Below are 8,014 nucleotides of genomic sequence, written 5' to 3'. Positions count from 1 at the left end.
GATGCGCAGGGTGCGGAGCGCGGGATGTGGTGAGAGGTTCACCGCGACCTGGGGCTCGCCACTCGCCGGGGTCGGGCGCGGACACGGAGCAGGGCTTTCCTGCGGGATGCTCCGGGACGATTTGTGCGGGCGGCTGCGTTTCTCGGGGCAAAGCCCATCTAGGGGAACACTGGGCTGCTCTACCTGCACCTGCTCTGAACCTAGCTGCGCCGGCTGGGGAGTCGGAGTCTGGTAGGAAGAGGGTAAAATGAAAAAAAAAAAACGACAGAGAAAGGTCTCCTAGGCTGTCTGGAAAATCTCCTTGATCATCACTTGCCAGACTAAAGGTGAAACCAACTCTAAAGGTGTTAATATTGATGGGGTTTATTCAACTGTGAGACCAGGCAAGGGCAGAGGAAAATACTTGATGCTATTTCCTTTTTGAAAATTGCAAGCTCCTGTTAGTCTTTTCCTGGCAGAAGGACCTGTGCTATTTTTTAGCAAGGTAGCTTGTTTGGACAATGGGTATTTGCAAGGTAGAAAGTGAAGGCAGGTGCTCTGGGGTACTTGAAAAGAGGCTGATCAGACTGAGTAGAGACATTTCCCTCACGGTGCACTAGGAAGAAATAGTTCCTGTAAAGGAGACGCTGAGGGTGATTTGCCTCGAAATCCTGATTATTGTGTAAAGGTTACTTCTGTGGCAGGGGCACAGCAAATCTTTACAGAAGAGCTGAGGTAGATAAGACTACTTACATCAGTGAAGAATTCTCCTGCAAGTTAAGAGTTGTGATGTCAAGGCCAAAGGTTTTCCAAATTCCCTTCTGTTGTCAGCAAAACCCATTAATCTTCTATGTGTCAGGTTACCATACGCAGGTGGCAACCTTTACCTGCTCTGTGTGGAAATTGTTACTTGTTCATTGTTGAATGCTATGCAGGGGAAAGAATTAACTTTTGGGAGCACTAAAATGAACATTGGAAAGATGATTCTTATTCAGTAGTTCAGAAATAACATGTCAGTAGTGAAAAGTCAAAATAGTCACCTTTTGCAATTTTTTTTCCTCCTCAGAACTTCGTAATGGAAGATACTTATTTTGTTTTCATTCAATAAAACCAGATCAGTTTTGCATTGACTAGACAATCTAACATTTCGTGAAAGTAGAAATAGGTTTTCATCCTAAAATTCCTCTTTTTTTTTGATATGCTCACAATTGTACTTCAAATGCAACCACAAATGTTTTGGGCCTCAAACAAACTGTTAAGTACTTTTTCTCAGATGTTTTTTACCCCACTAAACAGCTTTTCTTGTCCCTCAGTAAAGGGCTCATGTGCATCTAACTGGCAACATCAATTAAAAAATGTTCCATGAAGTTCTATGAACAGATTTTCCTGCTTGTGCTGCAAAGAGCAGTCCTTGTTCTTACAGTTGTTTGTAACTGTGAGATTTTTTTAAACAATATTTCTAGGTGAAGATATAAAATCTTTCTATATGATTTCAACCACAACATAAATGCCAGCTGAAGAAGGCTCTTTCAGGAGCCTTGTTAGCAAAATGGAGATATTGCCTATATTTATTAAAGTATTTATCTATCACTCTCAGCTCATTATTTAGACCTGTTCATTAACATAAAGAACTCACATAATGAGCCCATCTCTCAGTGCAGTGAGACTGTGGTTGGAATGGTCCAGACACACGCTGATGTGCTGACTCTGACAAGTTGCTACCAAAGTACCCAACCCTAAGTATCAAATATCTGATAAAGCTGACTGATTTTATGAAGGAAGTAATTTCAGAACCAGACACTACATGCAGAAATTTTCATGTCCCCTGTCTTGCAGTACCCCGCCTCCTTAGGTTTAAAAATAAGTATATATTCTAGCAGAAGAAGTGGAGGTTTGTACTGAAATACTGACTTTAAAAATAGCAATATGTTCTGATAATGCCAGATATTTTTAATGAATTAAACCCAAGAGAAGACTGTATTCCAAGGTGACTGAAGAGAGGCTTTGTAGTGCACTTACTCTTGGACTGTGCTGGGGAAATGTGTGAATTTCTTTTCTGAAGTCATGTTTCTAGTGAACACCAACTACTACAGTGGTAAATTGAGAATATATTTGCATTAATACGAACTTTTATGGTCAATTGGAAAAGGACAGCATCTTGCTTCAAATGAAATCTCTGCACATGAGGAAAGTTCATTCAGGCTTTATAGCCCAGAGGCCCATGCTTTTTCACTAAAATTCATTGATAAAAATGGAATTCATTTAGATCAGATGCTTTCTGTTTAGCTACACAGGCTTACAACGTTCGGTAAAAGTTATTATTAATCAATATATAAAAGCAATATGGCATGAATAAATTAGGCAGTGTAATAGAAGCTTTTATTTCTTAGGTAACATAAAAAAAGACTAAAAGGTCTTAAATTTTTAAAAAGAACATTTAAAAATTTTATTTCTGTTTTATAGGCAAGCTGTGGACACTTGCAGCAAGGAAACATACTTTTTCAGGAAAACATGCAAGCTGAGGCAGAGCAATTAGTGCTTATGTAGACTATAATGTTGAAAAATGCTTATTATGAATTCATTTGACTTTCAGAAAGTTCCAGATAAGGTATTGGACTGAGGATATCTGGCTCACTGTAGCTTCTCCATTGTTGGAAGTTGGATTGCAATAGTTGAATTCATCACTATTTGTTTGTACAAAGACTGACAGTTGCTTTAATTTCTAGGCATTCTTTGGCTGTAAGGAATTGACCTGAGGCTGAGAAAGTGAAAAAGCAGCATTTCTTTCCGGCATGAATATTTTCACTTTCTCAGTGGTGCTTTCTCATTCTCTGTACAGTGTTAAATAAGACTAGTCTTATCTTTTATTCCCTCAGAGAATTGCTCCCTATATGGGTTGTACATACACGCATCGACTAATGAGTCAGTTATTCATTGTGAAACCAGAAAAGAAATTGCCTCTGTGTCTATTTTAGGTGTAGCTACAACTTTTACTATTTTGAACCCTTAACTGTGTTTTTCTACTAAGGCAATCAAGGCAACTGACGGTTGTGGCTAGTTAATAGTTCATACAACTGTTTCTCTGTAGTGGGAGTGATATAAGAAACATCCCATAGGGCTGGACCAGTTCACACATTGAAATTTGTCAGGTTCCTCCATTTGTGATGGAGCCTGAGTTCAGCTCATGAGGCTGATGCCTGGGCAGCTTTGTAAACTGTGCACCTGAAAGGAGGCAAAGGAGAATGATGGGATTATTTCATAAAACAGCACAGACTTTGTTTTGTTTAGATTCAACCCTGATCCAGATTCAAGCAAAACTAAATATTAAGAGGCACTGGAAGTCCTATGTGCTGCTATTCCCAGTTGCAGTGATTTTATTCACACCCATTAAACATGTTTCATTTTCAAGTCGTTGCTCTGTTACCAAATCACAGTGAGATACCTTTACATTCAACAGAAGACTTTCCATTGTGAATCTTTGTCTAGGGTCTTCAAATAGCAACTATTTAAAATTCTTCTTCAGCTTTTGTGAGCTTAGTATTATCGTTTGGGGAAAAACATGTAACAAAATAGATGTAAGAAGAGGACGATGAATTTAAAGCATTAAACCACATTTTGAGTTTTGTCACCATATTGTATATAAAAACCTTGTGAAGAATAGTTCAAAATATCTTTGAAAAACAGTATAGTTGTCTATTAACTGTCTTCTAATTTTGTCTGCAATTGTCCTCTGATCATATTTTTGCTAGAAGCCATTCAGATCACTAGGGACAAAGTGCTTATCTGTAGATGAGACTGTTGCCTAGATTTGTTGTAGAGGAACTACCACTTTCTGAGGTAGGAACTTGTTCAGTATGGTGATTTTCATAATAAATATAACTTGTTAAAAGAGAAGAATCAGGTGAATTGCACTCTGGGATGTCCACTGCTCTTTATAGCCTGTAACAAGTGCCTTAAGAGATTGGCTCAGATACAGTTGCCCACAGCGTGTCTAGCTAGTATTTGGTGAAATTAATTCTCTTTTCTCCTCAGAGGTCTAAAAATTTATTCAGGTTTGTGTAATTTTGTTAAATAATGAAATATATAAATACCACTCACTTGAGAATTAAGCTGGAGGAAATTTGGATATATTTATAACAGTCAGGTGTTTGGATATGTAGGCTGAAATTCTGATCTTGTTAAAATCAATGGGACTTCTCCAGATGTCAGGGAGGGCATAACATTGTTCCTATTTAATGTGGTCCAAAAGGAAGCAGAGAGTAGAGACCTTGTTAATGTTGGACGGCAGCTCAGGTAAAATGTTACAGAGGGAATACTGGATGTTCATCTGGTTTTTTAACAGAATACATGGTGCTCTTCTTGCTTAAGAAATCAACTACCTTTTCATAAAAGTAATTTAGTGTTAGAAATTATCTGGAAGGCATTTTAGATAGATAGTAAGCCCACAAAATAGTGAATTCCACTGGAGAAATAATCAGTTTAATATCCAAATGAATTGAATGTGCTTGTACAGCAGCGGCTGAAGAGTGTACTTAAATTCAGGAGCCCTGATTACTCCATTGGCATAAATGGAACCTCTCCATGAGTGTGAGAGTAAGTAGTTATTGCACTTTTGTAGGCTGGGACAGAATGATACAACAAAACAGGAAAACCAATGTGTTATGGATCAAATCTGTTACTGGATGTCATGAAATGTGAAGGTAAGTATGAATTACTGGTCGGAATCTGAACGCCAAGCTAAGTTTAATTTCCCTGATTTGGCTTTTGCTCTGCTGGTATCATCAATTTCCCAGCTTGTAGCAGAGTGCAGCCAGGTGTTCAAATTCACAGAAGGCCAAGAATTACTCCCTTACAGAGTATCAAAAGTAAAACCTGGGCAATGTAACTCATACTCAAAAGTAAATACACTATGTGGCAGGTATAAAATGGCTGAAATAAATGGTCTTTCTCTTTTTTTTTTTTTCTTTTCCCCAGAAGTACCTCAGCTGCAGGACGAAATACAAGGACATAAGCTACTGACTTCTTAATATCAAGCCAGATACGCTACTCTACACTTCACCATCAATTAAGAGCAATTGAAAACCACCTCTCAGAAAAGCTGATCAATCCATGATACCAGTGGACAACTTTTGTAAAACGCATTTTATGTACTTCTGCTGAGATACTTTTTCTACCTGCCGCATGGTTCTATATTACTTACTGGGCACTGATGGTAGCCTCCAGAAAGTGCAGCTTCAAATGTTCAACCTCATCCTTTAGCAAGAAGAAAATCTGGATACCGGATAGCAACAACGTCTTCAGAGAAAATGGTATACGAAGGAAAACGATTAGTTTCCTGCCATTGTTTCTTCCTGTTAACAGCCAAATTCTACTGGATACTCACCCTGATGCAAAGAACTCATGGCCAGGAATATGCCCACTCCATCCGACTGGATGGGGACATCATCTTGGGAGGACTGTTCCCTGTCCATGCAAAAGGGGATAGAGGGGTGCCTTGTGGGGAGCTGAAGAAGGAAAAAGGGATCCACAGACTAGAGGCAATGCTGTATGCAATTGATCAGATTAATAAGGACCCTGATCTTCTTGCCAATATCACCTTAGGTGTCCGGATCCTTGATACGTGTTCCAGGGACACTTATGCATTGGAGCAGTCCTTGACATTTGTGCAAGCGTTGATAGAAAAGGATGGTTCAGATGTGAAGTGTGCTAATGGTGACCCACCCATTTTTGCAAAGCCAGACAAGATATCAGGTGTGATAGGTGCTGCAGCAAGTTCCGTGTCCATTATGGTTGCAAACATTTTAAGACTTTTTAAGGTAAGGAACATCTCTTATCTTTCTTTTAAATTCCAGGCAGAATCAAATAAGTGAGATGATTGTGTTATGTTATCTTCAAAAAAAAAAAAAGACTTTTTCAGATTCTGAAATCTGAAATGATTGGTTTGCCCTCCCAAAGCAAAGGGGGGAAAAAAAAGCAATGATTGCAGACCCTTATTTAAGGTGTCAAACTCCTCTTTTGAAGTTCTGAGCAACCAAAGCACATTTTAATTCTTTAGGGATTTGTATCCTTATTTATCACTGCTCACATTTGCTCCATATTAAACATTTATGCTCATCAAGACTAGGCTGAGATTGATTTCCCAAATTTCCAGGAGAATGAAACATAAGGCTTAAACACAAATCCATTTGTAGAAGGACCAGATAATTTCCCTAAATAGGAAGATACTCCAGTAATAATCTAGTACTATTGTTGTGCATGTCTAGCCAAATGAAGTGTACTGAAATATCTCTGATTTCCTTGAAATCTTAAGCTACTCCTTATTTTTCACAAGACAATATTTTTTTTCCAGAATTCGTTATCACTTTGTGAGAGATTACTTTTTGACAACAGTTCTACTGGCATTTCCTTCTGTGTACTTTATTAAGCTCTGGCATTATACATAATGGAAAAGTAAGCCTGCCACTTTTAAACCTGCTAAGTTAGATGGGAAGATGAACACATTCTAATCAATCAACTTAGCTGGAGCAGGCCAGGCAGCAGACATTTCATTCTTAATCCTGTGCAATGGCAAACAGATGATGGTAAGTTTAGCACTTATTTCAACACACAGAACAAATGTAAGTTTTGTCTGAATCTGTTACTGTCCTATTGCCCACTGTTATTCAGACTCATTCCTTCCATTCAGAAATCTTGGCTTATGTCCTACAATGGCACAACCACTGAAGACTACTTAAAGACCATTGCTTTGACTTTGGTGGAGAATATTCTGTTAATGTTAAATATTGTTGTTATGTATTTCAGAAATTGCTGCACTTGTTTTCTAACTGTTTTAACTGAAAGATTAGAATTTAGGAAAGATTGGCTCTTTTGGGGAACGTTTCTCAAATTGGCAAAGAGTGTTTTAGTCATTTAAGTGGAGACTTTTGTCCTTGCCTCTGATTCTGCTATGAAGGGCATAATGATGGATTTACAGTTCAGTGGAGGAGCAAAATGCCTGCTGGATTGTGGTCAGGTGTTCATTACCATCTCAAAACTGATCCCTAGCTGCACTTACTGCACAGGTTTGAGAGTAGTGGACTTGTTCCAGCCATATGTTTTGCTTATGAAAATCAAGTACACAAAACTTAGCTAAAACTGCAAAATGTTCTGTATGGAGAACACCTCTGTAGTTGTCCCTGCCTTTCCTGGGAATAGTTATGAATGTTGACATGTGTGTCTATTCTTAATTTCTCATATTTTTTGAAGTTGTGTTACCCTATCAAACAAGGCATAGCTCTGAAGTAATGATAGATGGAATGGTCACTTTAAAACCCATCATAATGCAGAGTCACGTAGACTATGACTTAGACCCAGGTTTGAGTTGAATACAATGCTGTAGACTGATTTAAGAAACTAAGCCTTGTAAGACATGCATTAACAGTGAATTAAGAGCAGCAAGAAGGAAGGAGGCCTATGAATTGTCTAGGATAGCAGCAATTTGTCTTCTGAAACCATGACAGCTACCTCCTGATTTCCATTATGCAATAAGATTGCAAATAACGTTCTACTGCAGTCTTAATCAATAGAAGGTCACGTGATATCCCCTCTGGGGAAAGATCTTATTTACCCATTTAATTGATGTAACACAGCTGCTGGCAAAAGGAGGAGACATCTCTTTTAGTTTTAATTATAGATCCTGCACAAATATTCTTAATAATGTAAAAAATGACAAATTATACCCTTTAATGTCTGATGTTGGACCTGCATCTGAAGTCTATTTTTACACCTTCCTCTCAGAAGTAGATTTGTTATCTCTGTATGAGTAAAGACTTCTGGATGAGGACCTCAGTAGGCAGCACTATAGAAACAATTCATGATGGTTATAGTAAAGAGCATTAGGAAATTAAGGATAATTTGCCAGAAATATAGAATTATAATCCAGTTTGGGTTGTACTCAGACCAAAGACAAGGGCTGAAGTTCTCGGCTGATACATCCCCAGAGCTCTGCAGCTGAGGAACAGGACCTTGGCTGCCCACAAAGGCTCCAGTTATGAAG

The 8,014-nt window shown here is 38.4% G+C and overlaps 1 pseudogene; it reads left to right on the top strand.

Moving 5' to 3' along the window:
- Positions 1–5,285: 5,285 nt before the first annotated feature.
- On the top strand, positions 5,286–5,849 carry LOC104269582 (annotated as a pseudogene).
- The last annotated feature ends 2,165 nt before the right edge of the window (positions 5,850–8,014 follow it).

The sequence above is a fragment of the Apaloderma vittatum genome, unplaced genomic scaffold (genome assembly GCF_000703405.1).
Source record: "Apaloderma vittatum isolate BGI_N311 unplaced genomic scaffold, ASM70340v1 scaffold34199, whole genome shotgun sequence".
NCBI lineage: Eukaryota > Metazoa > Chordata > Aves > Trogoniformes > Trogonidae > Apaloderma > Apaloderma vittatum.
The sequence above is the reverse complement of the archived record's forward strand: the minus strand, read 5'-3'. Positions and strand labels throughout refer to the sequence as shown.